General features: G+C 41.7%; 1 long non-coding RNA gene across 2 annotated transcripts; it reads right to left on the reverse strand.

Moving 5' to 3' along the window:
• Positions 1-10,021: 10,021 nt before the first annotated feature.
• Positions 10,022-15,599, reverse strand: LOC129051490 (uncharacterized). 2 transcript variants are annotated; one of them, XR_010137540.1, is made up of 5 exons: positions 15,407-15,599; positions 13,069-13,224; positions 12,809-12,906; positions 10,854-10,977; positions 10,022-10,116 (listed from the first exon to the last, which is right to left on the reverse strand). It is a non-coding gene; the product is annotated as an uncharacterized LOC129051490 (long non-coding RNA). The 2 variants fall into 2 exon arrangements; XR_010137539.1 differs by lacking the exon at positions 13,069-13,224.
• Positions 15,600-18,638: the final 3,039 nt, after the last annotated feature.

An 18,638-nucleotide genomic window follows, 5' to 3' on the forward strand; every position in this document is an offset into this window, starting at 1 on the left:
AAGACAGAATACATAGAATATGACTCTACTGATGTATAAATGACAATATAGATTTTTTCTAATTTTTGTAGAGATGGGATCTTGCTACATTGCCCAGGCTGCTCTTGAACTCCTGGCTTCAAGGAAGACTCCCACTTTGGCCTCCCAAAGTGCTGGGATTACAGCCATAAGCCATTGTGCCCAACCCTAGACTGCTACTAAGGATTCGTCTGGCTCAGAGAACTGGAAAGGAGTGACTGCTAACAGAAAGGAGGTTTATATGGTGAGAAATATGTTCTAGAATTAGTGGTGATAGTTGCACAACTTGCAAATATACTAAACACTATTGAATAGTACACTTTAAAATGGTAAATTTTATGTTATGTTAATTATATCTCAATTTTAAAACTGAAAAAAAAAACCCCCCACACAAAGACTGACTTTCCCCCTCCACTAAATGTTGACGAAGATGTAGAACAACCAGAACTTTCACCCCCTGCTGGTAGTAATGTAAAATGGAAGGATCACTTTGAAACCTGGTTTGGTGGTTTCTCAAAAAGCTAAACCTATAACTACCAGATGATCCAGCCCTACCAATTTGAGGCATTTACCCAGAAGGTATAACATATGTCTTGACAAAGACTTGCAGCCAAATATTCACAGCAGCTTTCCTTATGATTGCCAAGAAATGTAAACAACCCAAATGTTTATCACCAGCTGAATAAGCAAAGTAATTGTGATTATATCATAAAGTAGACAAAAAATTGAAATAATTACATTAAAAAGCTTCTGCACAGCAAAAGAAACAATCAGCAGGGTAAACAAGACAGCCCACAGAGTGTCAGAAAGCCTTCACAGTCTGTGTATCTGACAAAGGATTAATATCCAGAATCTACAAGGAATTGAAACAAATCAGCAAGAAAAAAAAAGCAATCCCATCAAAAAGTGGGCAAAGGACATGAATAAATAATTCTTAAAAGAAGATATACAAATGGCCAACAAACATGAAAAAATGCTTAACATCACTAACGATCAGGGAAATGAAAATCAAAATCACAATGCAATACCACCTTACTCCTATAAGAATGGCCATTATCAAAAAAATCAAAAAATAATAGATTTGTCATGGATGTGGTGGAAAAAAGAACAGTTTTACACTGCTGGTGAAGATGTAAACTACTAAAACCACTATGGAAAACATTGTGGACAATCCTTAAAGAACTAAAAGTAGATTTACCATTTGATCCAGCAATCCCACTACTAGGTATCTACCCAGAGGAAAAGAAGTCATTATACAAAAAAAGATTCTTGCACATGTATATTTATAGTAGCACAATTCACAATCGCAATAACATGGAACCAGCCCAAATGCCCATCAATCAATGAATCAGTGAGTAAAGAAGCTGTGTGATACACACACACACACACACACACACACACACACACATCACGTATATATATTTATATGATGGAATATTACTCAGCCATAAAAAGGAATGAAATAATGGCACTTTCAGCAACCTTGATGAAACTGGAGACTATTATTCTAAGTGAAGTAACAAGTGAAGTAACTCAGGAATGGAAAAGCAAACACTTCATGTTCTCACTCGTAAATGGATAACCCAATGGACTCTGGGAACTCGGGGGAAAGGGTGGGGGAGTGAGGAATAAGAGACTACAAATTGGGTACAATGTACACTGGTTGGTGAGGGTGCTAAAAAATCTTAGAAATCAACACTAAATAACTTAATGATGGAATCAAAAACCACCTGTTTCCCAAAAACCTATTAAAATAAAAATAAATAATTTTTAAAAGAATAATTAAAAATAAAATGAAAATGGAAACAAAATATCTAGGTTAAAAAAACTATTTCAGTTAAACAACAAATAGTTTTGAGGGGACACAACTCTACTACAAAATTCTTTGTTGTTTATTATGATAAAAAAATAAAAAAAAAATTTTAATGAAAAAACAGAAAAAAAAAAAAAAGAATACATATGTTGGTGAAGGCTGGGCGTAGTGGCTGTTTTCCAAAGTGGTTACACCAGTCAGGCATGGTGACACACACCTGTAATCCAAACCCTTCGAAAAGCCAAAGCAAGAGATCACTTGAGTTAAGGAGTTTGACACCAACCTGGGCTACATGGCAAAACCCCATCTCTACCGAAAAAATGCAAAAATTAGCTGGGCATGATGACGGGCACCTGTAAGTCCCAGCTACTCGGGAGGCTGAGGTAAGAGGGTCACTTGTGCCTGGGAGGTTGAGGCTGCACTGAGCCATGTTCATGCCAATGCACTTCAATTTGGGCAACAGAGCAAGATTCTGTCTCAAAAAAACAAACAAACAACAACAAAAAAACAGTTGGAGAAAATGTGGAAAAATTGGAACCCACATACATTACTGGTGTGAACATAAAATGTTATAATCATTTTGGGTGTTTCTTTTCATTTGATTTATAAAAAAAATCAAGATAGAGTCTCCCTATGTTGCCCAGGCTGGTCCTGAACTCCTGGGTTAAGGGTCTTGAACTCCTCAGCATCCTAAATAACTGAGATTGCAGGCGTGAGCCACCACACCTGACTGGTGTAACCATTTTGGCAAAACTGTCTGACAGGTTCTCAAAGGTTAAATGTACAGTAATCACATAATGCAATAATTTCACTCCTGGGTATAAATCTAAGAGAAATAAAAATATATGTTCATACAAAAATTTTTACATGAATCTTAATAGCAGCATTATTCATGATGGCAAATAGGTAGAAACAACCCAAATGTCCATCAACTGATGAATGGATAAACATGGACTCCTATTCAGCTCTAAATGGAAAGAAATACTGGGTATTTCTATGACACACTACGACATAAACTTTGAAAACACTGCGCTAAGAGGAAAAAAAAAAGCCAGCTGCAAAGGATCACATATTGTACAATCCTATTTCTATAAAAGACCCAGATTAGGCAAATCTCTAGTGACAGAAAGTAAATCAGTGGTTGCCTATGAAGACACAGGGACATCGGGGAAGTAGAAGATAGTGCCTAAGAGCTGAGGATTTCTCTACAGCATAATGAAACATTCTAAATACGATTGTGGTGATGGATGAATAGCTCCATGAGTGTTCTAAAAATCACTGTCTCTCTCTCTCTCTCTTTCTTTTTATTTTGAGACAGAGTTTCCTTCTGTCACTCAGGCTGAAATGCAGCCATCTTGGCTCACTGCAACCTATGCCTCCTGGGCTCAGGCAATCCTCCGGCTTCAGGCCCCCAGATAGCTGGGACTACAGGAGTAAGCCACCATGTCTGGCTAATTTTTGTATTTTTCTAAAGATGGGGTTTTGCCATTTTGCCCAGGCTGGTCTCCAATTCCTGAGCTCAAGCAATCCATCCGCCTCAGCAACCCAAAACGCTAGCATTACACATGTTAGCCACTGTGCCCAGCCTGAATTGCATACGTTGATAGATAAAGTGTATGGCATGTGAATTATATTGCAATAAATTATTAAAAAATGAAAATAGTGCGTTGGGCACAGGTTGCTCATGCCTGCCTATAATCCCAGCATGTTGGAAAGCTGAGGCAGAAAGATCACTTGAGGCCAGGAGTTTGACACTAACCTGGGAAACATAGCAACATGACATAAACATCCTTACAATAAAAAATTGAAAAAATTAGCTAGGCATGGTGGCAAACGTCTGCATTCCCAGCTACTCAGGAGGCTTAAATGGGAGGGTTACTTGAGCTTGGGAGGTCAAGGCTGCAGTGGGTCACTCACGATCATGCCACTACATTCCAGCCTGAGAGAGAGTGTGAGACCTTGTCTCAAAAAAAAAAAAAAAAAAAAAAAAAAAAGGACAAAAACAAACAAACACAGAGCTAATAAGCTAACATAAGGAAAGCTGCTCAAATGTGACAGACAAAAGTGAAGTAACATGACATGTTTTATCTATTAAAAATAAACAAAAAAATAACTGGTTAAATTATAATACCCTGTGCTGGCAAAGATGCAGTGAAATGGGCACTTTGTTATACTGTTAGTGCTGTTTAAATTTTATATAAGCCTTCCAGGGTAAAGCTTGGCAATTTTTTTAAAATAAAAGAGACAGTGTCTCACTATACTGCCTTCTCCAACTCCTGGCCTCAAGCAGTCATCCCATCTTGGCCTCCCAAAGTGCTGGGATTATAGCTGTGAGGTGCCCAAAAGCTTGGCAATTTACATCAAGGGCAGTAAGAATGTTCATGCTCTGTGACTCACAGTCATCTCACTTCTGGAGATACCTTTGGAGACAATTCAACCTAAACAAATGGTCATATGCACAAACATGGTGAAAATCTGGGAGTAATTTAAGATGATAGAGTGGTTAAGGGAAATAAGGAACAGTTACGGTGATTAAACAATCCATAGTATTTACAGGCTCCTGGTAAGAAGTTAATGTTAGCTGCTACTTTTTTTTTTTTTTTTTTTTTTTTTTTGAGACAGGGTCTCACTCTGTTGCCCAGACTGGAGTGCAGTGGCCTGATTATGACTCACTGCAGTCTTCACCTCCCTGGGCTCAGGTATCTTCCCTCCTCAGCCTCCAAAGTAGCTGGGAATACAGGCAGACATGACCACTCCAGGCTAGTTCTTGTATATTTATTTATTTATTTGTTTATTTATTTATTTTTGTAGAGACAGAGTCTCACTGTGTTGCCCAGGCTTCTCTCCAACTCTTGGTCTCAAGCGATCCTCCTGTCTTGGCCTCCCAAAGTTCTGGGATTATGTTGTGAGCCAGCACACACTGCGAGCTGCTGTTTTATTATTACTATTATTATGGTAATTCCACTCAATTAAAAATTGTCATTAAAAATGTCATTGTCAAAACTATACAACAGTTTTGTGTCCTACAGTCTAACTGTATTATAAAAACATATACAGTTGTACCTCAGTATATGAAGAAGACTGGTTCCAGCCCCCCAACTCTGTATATACCCAAATCCACACATACTCAGGTTTTGCAGTCAGTCCTCTGAAACGTACATGTAGGAAAAGTAAAAACATTAGTCGGGCATAGTGGCGAGCACCTGTAGTTCCAGCTACTTGGCAGGCTACGGTGGGAGTATCGCTTGAGCCTGCCGAGTAGCTGGAAGGCAGGCTCAAGCCAAGGTTGAGGCTGCAGTGAGCTGTGATAGCACCACTGGACTCTAGCCTGGAAAACAGTGAGGCCCTGTCTCAAAAAAAAAAAAAAAAAAGGTTAGAAATTGTCATGAGGTGTGTTGAGCAAAATTCTGTATAAGCAAAGTATAAATGAATGAAGCAAATGGTGATAAAAATAGAACAATTCACTTCCCATAGTTTATGAAAATGATGGCAAGAAAAATGCAAGACACAAAGAAAGAGAGTAAAGAAGAAAATAGGGAAGTATTCTACATGTTTAAAAGGATGACACTGGCTGGGCGTGGTGGCTCACACCTGTAATTCCAACATTTTGGGAGGCCGAGGCAGGTGGATCACGAAGTCAAGAGATCGAGACCATCCTGGCCAATATGGTGAAACCCTGTCTCTACTAAAAATCCAAAAATTAGCTGGGCGTGGTGGTGTGCACCTGTAGTCCCAGCTAGTTGGGAGGCTGAGGCAAGAGAATCGCTTGAAGCCGGGAGGTGGAAGTTGCAGTGAGCCGAAATCACGCCACTGCACTCCAGCCTGGCAATAGAGTGAGACTCTGTCTCAAAAAAAAGAAAAAAAAAGATGACACTGGCCATGTTCATGCAGCAGAAGTATGACACAATATGACACGACATACCTTGGAGAGAAGTTAACAAATGAGGAAGCTGATAAAAATGATCAGAAAAGGAAATACTGACAGTGATAGTCAAGTAAATCATAAACAACTTCCATAACTGATGTTAGCAAAGCAGCAACATTGTACACAGTGTGTTGAAGTTCCTGTACAATATTGTTCAGTTGCCTTTGTTTGTAAGAAATGTATCTACTAAAAGTTCTTCTTGCTGTCAAAAGAACGGGTAGGCATGAGTAGTCATACTAGAACTTATTCTTGTTGTTCTACCTTTATCTTCCTATCATCCCACAGCCTTATTTTAGAAAATTGTGCACGTGTTAGGCGTGGTGGCTCATACCTGTAAACCTAGAGATTTGGGAGGCAGAGGTGGAAGGATCCCTTGAGGTCTGAAGTTTGAGACCAGGCTGGGCAACAAAGTAAGACCTCATGTCCACAAAAAAATTAAAAATTAGCCAGGCACGGTGGTGTATAGCTGCAGGCCCAGCTACTCAGGAGGCTAATGGGACAGGATCCTGAGCCCAGGAGTTCAAGGCTGCAGTGAGCTGTGATAGCACCAATGCACTCCAGCCTGGGTGACAGAATGAGGCCCCATCTCCTAAAATGAAAAAGAAAAAGTAGAAAATTGATCAAGTAGCAAATTGTATGTGGCTTACTCTGAATATTGCTTAACTACTGGTTTTCAAACTTTTGGGGTGTAACATCCCTTTATATTTTTTAACTTTATTTAAGATCTCTAAGACTTTTTGCTCATATAAGTTATTCTATTAAAATTAGAAATTAAAACAAAAATTGAAAAAATGTATTGTTAATTATATAATTATAATAAAACTATTATATATCCATATAAGTAATAATTTTTTAAAATAACTATTTTCAAAATTTTAAAAAACAGAAAAATTGACTTGTACATTTTTGCATTTCTTGAATGGCATAATAAAAAACAAGTGGATTCTCATATCAGGATTTAATCTGTTGTGATACCACACCTCATGTAGGAAAATTCTGCCATACATTAGTAAGAGAACAAGGGTGAAAGAGGCAGATAATGTCTTTTAGTATTTTTTTTTCAAGATGAGATTTGGGTGGAGACACAGCCAAACCATATCAACTGCTATTGAGATTTTGGTAGGGATCGCATTGAATGTGTAGGTTGCTTGGCTAGTATGGACATTTTTACATTATTATTTCTTCCAATTTATAAATGTAGATGTGCTTCCGTTTGCTTGTGTCTAATTTTTTCATCAGTTTTTTTCTATGTCTTAGTATTTTTATCAAAATCATTTTCACCTTGTGGGAGTCTCCTTTGATCACATTTTGAAGACCACTGACCTAAATCCTTAGACACATCTGAACTGAGATAGAATTGGTCATGTGAAAGAACCTAGGTTATGCCTTTTTAAAAATAGTTTTCAGCTGGGCACAGTGGCTAACGCCTGGAATCCCAGCACCATTTTGGTGGAGACATGATCCCCCTACTTACCTAGATCAAGGAGTTCAAAACCATCCTGGGCAACATAGAAAGATCCCTACTCTACAAATAACTTTTAAAAATCAGCCAGGCATTGTGAAGCACACCTGCAGCCCCAGCTACTTAGGACACTGAGGTGGGAGGGTTACTTGATCCTGAGAGGTTAAGGCTGCCATGAGCTGTGACTGCAGCCACTACACTCCAGCCTGGGTGACAGAATAAAATCTTGGCCAACCCTCAACCCAACCAAAAAAAATGGTTTTAACAACAGTCAGCTTGTTGTTGAATGTGAAGTTTGAATTCTGCCTGCATTATGGAGAGTCAACAATATATATACTTAAAGGTGGGCTACTGCACAATAAATGGCCTGATTATCCAGGTACTCATACAGTATTCTTTGTACTACGGGTCCTACCCCCAGGAGCTTTGTCTTCTATTATCACTTGCTTTTTGAGATTTCACTCTTTTAAAAAATCTGCTTATGGCACTATACAACTCAAACAAGTTATATATTTATTTTCCAATTTAAAATTTACAACTAAGGCCAGGTACCTTGGCCCATGCCTGTAATCTCAGCACTTTGAGAGGCCAAGCAGAAGGATCACTTGGGCCCAGGAGTTAAAGGCCAGCCTAGGCAACATGGGATGATCATGTCTTTACAAAATTAAAAAAAAAAAAAAAAAGCTGGGCATAGTTGCACATGCCTGTAGTCCCAGCTACTCATGGGGCTGAGATGGGAGGATCTCTTGAGCCTGGGAGGTTGAGACAGCAGTGAGCTATGATCATGCCACTGTACTCTGGCCTGGATGACAGAGCAAGATCACATATAAAAAAATTACAACTAGTTTTGTAAGAAACTGCCATATCATCTTCCAAAGTGACTCTACCATTTTGCATTCCTATCAGCAAAGAATGAGAGTTCTTGTCGTTTCAGGTTGTCACTAGCATTTGCAATTTAGTCATTTGAATAGGAATGTAGTGGTATCTCACTGTTGTTTTAATTTGCAATTCCCTACTGACATATGATGTGGAGCATATTTTCCTAGGCTATTTGCTATCTGTATATCTTCCTTGGTGAGGTGTGTGTTCAGATATTTTGCCCATTTTAAATCAGGTTGTTTCTTTTCTTTTTTCTTTTGTTTTCTTTTGTTTTTGTTTTTTCGAGACAGGATCTGGCTCTGTTGCCCAGGGTGGAGTGCAGTGGTGCAGTCAGAGCTCACAGCAGCCTCGAACTCCTGGGTTCAAGTGATCCTCCCTCTCAGCCTCTGGAGTAGAGGTGCCACCATAGCCAGCTAATTTCTAAATATTTTGTAGAGACAAGTTCTCACTTTGTTGCCCAGGCTGGTGTCAAACTCCTGGCCTCAAAGCCATCCTCTCCCCTTGGCCTTTCTAAATTCTGGGATCATAGGCGTGCACCACCTTGCCCCACCCTGTTAGTTTTCTTTGTATTTTTTATTTTGTACTTTGTTTTTGTTTTTTTCTGAGACAGGATCTCGCTCTGTCACCCAGGCTGAAGTACAGTGGCGCAATCACAGCTCACTGCAGCCTCTGCCTCCCAGGATCAGATGATCCTCCCACCTCAGCCTCCTGAGTAGCTGGGACTGTAGACATGAGCCACAACTCCAGGCTATTTATTTAATTTTTTAAAAATTTTAGTAGAGACAGGGTCTCACTACATTACCCAGGATGATCTTGAACTCCTGGGCTCAAGTGATCCCCCCACCTCAGCCTCTCTGAGCGCAGGAATTAAAGGCATGAGCCACTCTGCCTAGCCTAGAAGTTTTTAATTTTAATGAAGTCCCACCTACTAATGTTTCTTTCATGAATCATGCTTTTGATGCTGTATGTAAAAAGTCATCACCAAACCCAAGATTTTTCCCTTTGTTATCTTCTAGGAGTTTTCTAGTTTTTCCAGCGGTTCGGGGAGAAGGAGGAAAGGAAGGATAGACAGAGCACAGGGATGTTTGAGGAAAATGAAACTATTGCCTGTGATACAGTAATGATAGATACGTCATTTTACATTTGTGCAAACACATGGAGTACACAACACAAAAAGTGATCCACAGCTAGTAAAAATGTATCTATATTGGTTTATCAGCTGTAACAAATGAACCACACCAATACAAGATACAAAAATAAGAGAAACAGTCAGGGGAGGTGGTCTGTTGAAACTCTACATCTTTTTATTAGTATTTCTGTGAACGTAAAACTGCTCTACAAGATAAATCTATTACTTTTTTTAAAAATTAAGCTTTATTTTAGATTCAGAGGGTATATATGTGCTTGTTTGTTGCGTGGGTAAATTGCATAGTGGTGGTGACTAAACTTCTAGTACGCCCATTACCCAAATAGTGAACGCGCTATCCAATAGGTAGCTTTTCAACCTTTGCTCCTCTCCCACCCTCCCCCCATTGGAGTCCCCAGTATCTCTTGTTTTGATCTTTTGCAGCCTTTAGGAGTTGCAAAATGAAAGAAAACAAATTCTTTCCTAGAGCCTCCAAAAGGGGACCCAGCTTCACCAACATCTTGATTTCAGCCCAGCGAGACCCATGTTGGACTTCTGATCTCCAGCACTGTAACATAATAAATTGGTGTGATTTGACATCCCTAAACTTTATGGTCATTTGTTACAGCCACAGTAAAAAAATTAACACAGTCACTTATTCATTCAGTAAATACATATTGAGTCCTACTCTGAGTCAGGTACTCTGTAGGCACTGGGAAAACAGCAGTGAACAAAACACGTGCTACTAAACCTTGTAGAGTTCACTGAACTGATTAAAGTCTGGGTGCAGGGATTCATACCCGTAATCACAGCACTATGAGATGCCAAGGTGGGAGGATAATGTAACATCAGAAGTTTGAGACCAGCCTGGGCAACACAGCAAGACCCTCACTCTACAAGAAAAAAAACCAGAATTGATTGAGGAAGAAACAGGGCAGGTTCTACCAGCACAGATAGAATGATTACTCTTGGATAGAATCAGAGAAGAGTTCCATTTTCTTTTCTTATCTTTTCCTTTACTTTCATTTATTTGGACAGAGGCAAAAACTTAACCAGGGCACTTTGTGCTCTATAAAATAAAACATAGGAGTACCCATAAAGATTAAATGAGTAGGAACTGGAGAGTGACCACTCATTTCCAAGTTATTCAATTTCAATGATTTTTGTTCAATTTCAACTTAGCTGTTAAGTAAAACAAGTCAGTCACAGAAAAATCCTGAACGTTCTCATGTATAAGTGGGAGATAATTCATGTGTACATGAAGAAGTGGAGTTCAAAATGACAAACAATGAAGAGTCAGAGGTGCTGGAAATGCAAGGAGAGTAGATGATGAGAAATTTTTTACAGGGCAAAAGGTACATTATTCCAGTTGATGGATGCCCTAAAAGTTCTGACTTCACCACTAGACAACCCATCCATGTAAAAATATTTGCAACCCATAAATTTACACAAATACAAAAAGAGGGAGGCTGAGCACTATGGCTCACCTCTGTAATCCCAGCACATTGGGAGGCAGAGGTGGAAAAATCTCTTTAGTGCAAGAGTTCAAGACCAGCCCTGACAACACAGGGAGGCTTTACCTCTACAAAAAAAAAAAGAAAAAAAATTAGCCGAGTGTCATGGTGCTCACCTGTAGTCACTTCTACTCAGGAGGCTGCAGTGGGAGGATCGCTTGAGTCCGGGAGTTTGAGACTGCAGTGAGCCATTATTGCACCACTAAACTTCAACCTGGGTGACAAAGCAAGACCCGGTTTCTAAAGAAAAAGAAAAAAAAAGACACTGGAATCCGTGTCCCCACCATCTTAAGCCTACAGAGCATCTCACTCTGCAAAGAGTATACATTAGCCTCCAACTCTGCACAGCGTGGAGCAGAAGGAAAACTCCCTGACCTCATGTTATGGGCTCCTTGGGAGGCTGGGACAGCCCAGTAACCAGTTTCTTGCTGATGAAGCAATCAGGAAATGGCCCTAGTTTAGCTAAGGAAAATTTAGCTCCTTTTTTGTTTGGTTCTCCAAAGGCAAGGTAGAGGGCAGGCATGGCGGCTCACATCTGTAACCCCAAGGGGTTGGAATGCCAAGGTGGGAGGATCACTTCAGGCTAGGAGTTCAAGAAGAGCCTGGGCAACACAGTAAGACCCTATCTCTAACAGAAGAATTGCTTTTTGTGTAGTGGCGCACGCCTGTGGTCCCAGTTACTTGGAAGGCTAAGGTGGGAAAATCACTTGTGTTCAGGAGCTTGAAGCTGCAGTGAGCCACGATTGTACCATGTTACTCAAGCCTGGGTGGCAAAATGAAGTCCTGTCTCAAAAAACAAGAACGGGAGAGATGGAATCGTGACAGAAACTTGACCAGCCATTGTGAGCTTGAAAGTGGGCAACAAGCAAAGAATGCAAGCAGCCTATAGATGCACAAGGGAAGGAACAGATTCTCTCCTAGAGCTTCCAAAAGACACAGCCCCACCAACACCTTAATTTCAGCCCAGTGAGACCCATGTTAAACTTCTGGTCTCCAACACTGTAACACAATAAATTGGTGTTCATTGACATCCCTAAAACTTGTGGTGATTTGTCACAGCGGCAATCAGAAACACAGTCACTCATTAACTCAACAAACACATATTGAGTTCCTACTCTGTGTCAGGTACTCTGTAGGTACTGGCGATACAGCAGTGAACAAAACAGGCTCACATGCTACCAAACATTGTAGAGTTCTCTGAACTGATTAAAGGCTATGTGCCGTGGTTCCTACCTGTAATCCCAGCACTAAGTGAGGCTGAGGTTGGCTGATCACATGAGGTCAGGAGTTTAAGACCACAGTGGGCAACACAGTGAGACTCTGACTCAAAAAAAAAAAAAAAAACTGATTGGTAAAGAAACTAGGCAGGTTCCACGAGTACAGATGGAAGAATTGTTCTTGGAAGAAACAGGAGAACAGTACCATTTTGTTTGCTTCTGTTTTCATTTTGTTTCCTTTCATTTCTGTGGTCAGAAGCAAAAACTGAACTAGAGCAGTATCTGCTTCATAATATAAGACAGGAACACTCACAAAGACTAAATGAAGTAGGAACCAGAGACCGACCCCTTAATTCCGAGTTGTTCAACCTCAATGACTTTTGTTCAACTTTAACTTAATCATTATCTTAAGCGAAACAAATCAGTTACAGAAAAACAAATACTGCATTTTCTTATTTATAAGGGGAGCTAAATCATGTGTATACTACTGTGTGCAGTGCAAAATGATAGAAAACAGAGTCAGAGGTGTTGGGGGATGATAGGAGAGTGGATGATTAGAAATTTCTTAATGGGTACAATATACATTATTGCAGTTGATGAATACCCTAAAAGTCCTGACTATGCCACTGCATAATCTACTCATGTAAACAATTCCACTTGTTCCCCAGGAATTCACATGAATAAAAAAAGAAAGAGGCTAGGCATGATGGTTCACACCTGTAATCCTAGCACACTGGGAGGCCTAGGTGGGAAAATCCCTTGAGTGCAAGAGTTCAAGACCCACCCTGGAACCTTGGTGAGGCCCCTATCTCTACAAAACAAAATGAAAATTAACCAAGTGTCACGGCACTCACTTGTAGTCCCAGCTACTCAGGAGGGTAAGGTGAGGGGATTCCTTGAGACCCGGAGCTTAAGGCTGCAGTGAGCCATCGCTGCACCTCTGAACTCCAGCCTATGTGACAGAGCAAGACAAAAAAAAAAAAAAGAACAAATAAGGACATTGGAATCAGAGTCCCCTCCATCCTAAGGTACCTACAGAGTATCTCTCTCTGCAAATGAGTAAAGGTCATCGTCCAACTCCCCACAGAGTGGAGCAGCAGGAAAACTCCCTCACCTCATTTCTGTTCTGCTTGGGAGGCCTGGACAGCCCAATAACCAGCTTCTTGCTGATGAAGCAATCAGGAAACAGCCCTAGTTGAGCTAAAGAAAATTTGGTTCCTTCTTTTGATTCTCAAAAGCCAGGGTAGAGGGCAGGTATGGTGGCTCACACCTGCAATCCAAGCACATTGAAAAGCTGAGGTGGGAGGATCACCTGAGACCAGGAGTTCAAGACCAGCCTTGTCAACATCACAAGACCCTGGCTCTCCCTCTGCAATTTTTTTTTTTTTTAATTAGAATGCAGTGGCGCATGTCTGTGGCTGCAGCTACTTGGGAGGCTGAGGTGAGAGGATTACCTGAGCCAAGGAGGTGGAGGCTATAGTGAGCCATGATGGCACCACTGCACTACAGCCTGGGTGACAGAATGAAGCTGTCTCAAAACACAGACAAAAAAGAAAAAAAGAACCAGAGAGATGGCATCATAAGAAAATCTCGATAAGCCATTGTGACCTTAGAAGTGAGCAAAAAGCAAAGAATGTGGGCAGCCTTGGAAAACCGCAAAAGGACAGGAAATCAATTCTCTCCTAGAGCCTCCAGAAGGGGACGCAGCCCCACCAACACCTTAATTACAGCCCAGCGAGATGCATGTGGGACTCTGATCTCCAGCACTGTAATATAATAAATTGGTGTTGACACCTCTAAAATTTGTGGTCATTTGTTACAGCAGCAATCAGAAACAAACATAGTAACTCATTCATTTAGAAAATACGTGTTGAGGCCGGGCGTGGAGGCTCACACCTGCAATCCCAGCACTTTGGGAGGCTGAGGCAGGCGGATCACAAGGTCAGGAGATCACGACCATCCTGGCTAACACGGTGAAAACCCGTCTCTACTAAAAATACCAAAAAAAATTAGCCAGGCATGGTGGTGGGTGCCTGTAGTCCCAGCTACTCGGGAGGCTGAGGTAGGAGAATGGCGTGAACCTGGGAGGCGGAGCTTGCAGTGAGCCGAGATCACGCCACTGCACTCCAGCCTGGGTGACAGAGCAAGAATGTCTCAAAAAAAAAAAAAAAAGAAAGAAAATACATGTTGAGTTACTACTCCATGTCAGATACTCTGTAGGTATTAGGGATACAGCAGTGAACATAACAGGCTCACACTGTACTCAGTTTAGTAGAGTTCACTGAACTGACAAGAGGTCAGGTGTAGTGGTTCATACATACCTGTAATCTCAGTACTGTAAGAGGCCAAGGTAGGACGATCACTTAAGGCCAGACATTTGAGAACAACTTGAGTTACACAGCGAGACCATGACTCAACAAAAACAACAATAAAAAAATAGAACTGATTACAGAAGAAACTGGGCAGGTACTACCAGTACAGATGAAAGGATTGTTCTACGGAATGGGAGAATGGCACTATTTTGTTTTCTTCTCTTTTCTTTTCCTTTTCTTTCTTTTTCTCAGCTAAAGGTAAAAACTTAACTACAGCATTTCCTGCTCTATAAAATAGGACACAAGAGCACCCACGAAGACTAAATGACGGGGAATTGGAGAGTGACCCCTCAGTTAGGAGTTGTTCAATTTCAGTAACAGAAAGCCTAACTTAACCCTTATCTTAAGACAATCAGTCACAGAAAGACAAATACTGCATGTTTTTATTCATAAGTGGGAGCTAAATCATGTGTACACAAGGGTGTGTAGTGCAGGATGACAGGCAACACAGACTCAGAGGGGCTGGAGGATGGGAGGAAGGTGGATGATGGGTACAATGTACATTATTTTGACTGATGGATACCCTAGAAGTTTTGGTTGCCACTATGCAATCTATCCACGTAACAAAATTATACTTGTACCCCATAAATTTGTACAAATTAAAAAACAAAGAAGCTGGGCATTGTGGCTCAGGTCTGTAATCCCAGCTCTTTGTTAGGCTGAGTAGTGCATAATTATGTTAATAATGAATGGTGAAGGCTGGGTGCAACCTTTGGGATGATCAAGTGCCTTATATTTAGTGTGCACTTTATTTTTATTATTATTACATTATAATATATAATAACAGAATTATACAACTCACCATAATGTAGAATCAGTGAGAAGCCTGAGTTTGTTTTTCTGAAACTAGGCAGTCCCATGTGGGGGTGATGGGAGAGTGACAGATCATCAGGCATTACATTCTCATAAGGACAGAGCAAGGTAGAGCCCTCCCATGAGCAGCTCACAATAGGGTTTGCACTCTTATGAGAATCTAATGCCTCCACTGATCTGACAGGAGGAAGAGCTCAGGCGGTAATGTGAGTGATGGGGAGCAGCTGTAATTACCAATGAACCTTTGCCCGCCTGCCACTGGCTCACCTCCTGCTGTGTGGCCTGGGATCTGTCCGGTCCATGGCCCAGGGGTTAAGAACCCTGCTGAAGTGCATCCAGAAGGATCCATCCCACGTGTCTTCATGCCATCTTTATTGCCATAGTGGTCAAGGGTAGCAGCCACTTCGCTTCCAAGGCATGGGGCTCAGCTGGCATTTCATCACAATCAACAGCAAGTGGTAGCTTGATTCATTGTGAGGTCACTTCCTGTAAAACACCAGCAGTCCATTTCCCATTGGCAAGGAGGTCAGCACTGCTCCTTCAACAACCAAACCTATCCCCAAATCCCATCTTTGCAGGTCTATCTATTGGTTCCCTTCCTAGCATCAATTCTGTACTTGTCAGAGTCCAGTTGGGACACATAAAGCACTCAAAAGTTTAAACTGGTAAAAATGTAATATTAAGAACTATTAATTACAACAGCGGGACAGCATAATGAGGGAATGGCTAACACAAAGTAAAGAGAACTCTATTTAAAGAATATAGGACTAGCAGAGGCCAGGCATGGTGGCTCATGCCTGTAATCCCAGAAATCCTGGAAGCCAGGACAGGAGGATTGCTTGAGGCCAGGAGCTTCAGAACATGCTGGGCAACATAGTGAGACCCTGTCTCTACCAAAAATAAAAATAAAAAAAAAGATTAGTTGGGTCTGGTGACCCACGCCTGTGGTCCCAGCTATTTGGGAGGCTGAAGTAGGAGGATCGCTTGAGCCCAGAAGGAAAAGGTTGCAGTGAGCCAAGATCACACCACTGCACTCCATCCTGGATGACACAGTGCAACTCTTGTCTTAAGAAAATAATAATAACAATAAAAAGAGAGAGAGGGTGGGAGGGAAGGAAGAAAAGGAAAGGAAGCTGTCTCCTCCAGGTCTGCAGATAACAGTCTCATAAAAACAGGACAAAGAGTGCTGTAACCACAAGGGTCGGGGCCACCATCGTTTAATGATTGTCACTTTCCACTGGACTGTTGAGGAAAAGCCGAGTGTTCGGAAAAAAGCTGAGGCAGGGCTTGCATGTCTGACATAATGTAAAAGAGTCTTGGAACATGTCCAGGGTCCAGGGTCTAAAACCCCTCATGGCCTTTGGAACACCAAGCTCTGTGCCAAAGGATGGAACGCTGCCCTGCTGCACTACAATCTAAGCCCAGGGCATAAAACCCCTCGTGGCTTGGATGGAATCCAGGGCTCAGGGCATAAAACCCCTTGTGGCCTCTGGAATGTGCCTAGACTTGCTGGCTCCTTGCTTCTAGCATTCCCAGACTCATAGATCAAATGTATCTTAAACTAGAAGAACATGTTTCGCATTATCTCAAGTAATAGAATATGTTCCATATGTTTCAAAGAAAAATGCTAAACTGTCACAGCTGTAGATCATGTGCCTGATGCATCGCTACCTTTCAACCCCCACATCCTCACCACCTTTTTCTTTGTTTGATCACCAATAAATAGCGTGGGCTCCCAGAACTCAGGGCCTTTGCAGCCTCCATACTAGCATTGGCCCCCTCATCCCACTTTACGCTTAACTTGTCTTGTCTCATTCCTTTGACTCCACTGGACTTCATAGCCCCCATGGCCTGGTGTTGGGTCTGATCACCCCAACACTGGACCCTTGATGCATCCAAGGAGGAGACTACATGTCTCTAGTCCACTTTCTCTCCCGTGTTCCCCAGATGTTTCTCTGTGCTCCTCATGTCCCTAATGCCAGGGACTTGTCCCTCATTGGCAGTGAGTGTCCCCATCTCCTATTTCACAAAAAAACTCAAAAACCATCACACCAAAACTCCCGCAACTTTTTGCCCCAGCATCTAACAGAAACCTGCACTCTATCTTTCCTCTTTTGCTCATGTTATAAAGTTCTACAGAGCCATAAAAAATAATGAAATCATGTTCTTTGTAGCAACATGAAGGTAGCCAGAGGCCACTATCTTATGTGACCTAACCTAGGACAGAAAACCAAACACCGCATATTCTCACTTATAAGTGTGAGCTAAACTTTGGGTAGTCATAGACATAAATATGGCAACAATAGACACTGGGGATGACTACAGTGGGGGAGAAAGAGAGGAGGGAAAAAACTGAAAAACTACCTATTGGGTACTGTGCTTAGTACCTGGGTGATTGGATCATTCATACCCCGAACTTCAGCACCACACAGTATACCCAGGTAACAAACCTACACATGTACCCCCCGAATCTAAAACAAAAATTGAAAAAGGAAACAAAAACATGCATGCCCTGAGAGAAGAAAAAAGTAAAGAAAATGCTAACTGGGCAGAGTGTCTCATGCCTATCATCTCAGCACTCCCAAGGTGAGAGACTTGCTTAAGGGCAGGAGTTTCAGACCAGCCTGTGCAACACAGCGACAACCCATCTCTACAATTTTTTTTTTAATTAGCTGGGTGCAGTTGCACGTATCTGTCACCCCAGCTACTCTGGTGGCTAAGGTGGGAGGATTGCTTGAGCTCAGGAGGTCAAAGCTGCAGTGAGCTATGGTTGCACCACTGCACTCCAGCCTGGGCGACAGAGTGAGACTATGTCATTAAAAATGAAGAAAGGAAAAGAAAAAGAAGTGCTAATCCCCCTCTTGGGACCTCTTCTTCTCCTGCCTTCCCTGGAGCCTCACTTGTCAGTTCTTCCTCCCGCTTTCTTGTATCTTTAACCTGTGCCCCTCTTTTAGTTCCCTCTCACAAGCGTTTAAATTACTCACACTTCTTCTATTTTAAAAGACCCTCCTTAAATTCAAGGTGTCCCCTGCTTTAGGTCTCCAGCACAGCCGCTGAGCCTTCTGCTCCCCCTGGTGCCTTCTCCACACAGCAGCCTGAGTGATGTCTCTAATCCATGAATGTGATCACATTACACCCCCATTTACATTGCTTCTCCTTGCCTCAGGGATTAGGTCCAAATTCCTTAACAGTCCTTGCTCTGACCTGCCAAGCAAGGCAGGCTTACTGCTTGCCCCTCTCCATTTTACCTGCTGTCATGTCCAACTGACCATCATCTGCCCCAAGAATACCCACACTGTCTTTTCTGGGAGCCTCTGAAGTAGGTGATCCCCTTTGCTTAGAATACGCTTCCCCCTAAACCTCTACTCTTCTTGGCTAGCTTTGGCTCACCTGTCTACTTTGGCTCATCTGTCTACTTTGGCATCACCTTTGTCTACTCATTTGTCACGTCTATTTTGGCATCACCTCTTCAGGGAGGCCTTCCTTGACTCCCTAGATT

This window comes from Pongo abelii, chromosome 17, assembly GCF_028885655.2.
Source record: "Pongo abelii isolate AG06213 chromosome 17, NHGRI_mPonAbe1-v2.0_pri, whole genome shotgun sequence".
NCBI lineage: Eukaryota > Metazoa > Chordata > Mammalia > Primates > Hominidae > Pongo > Pongo abelii.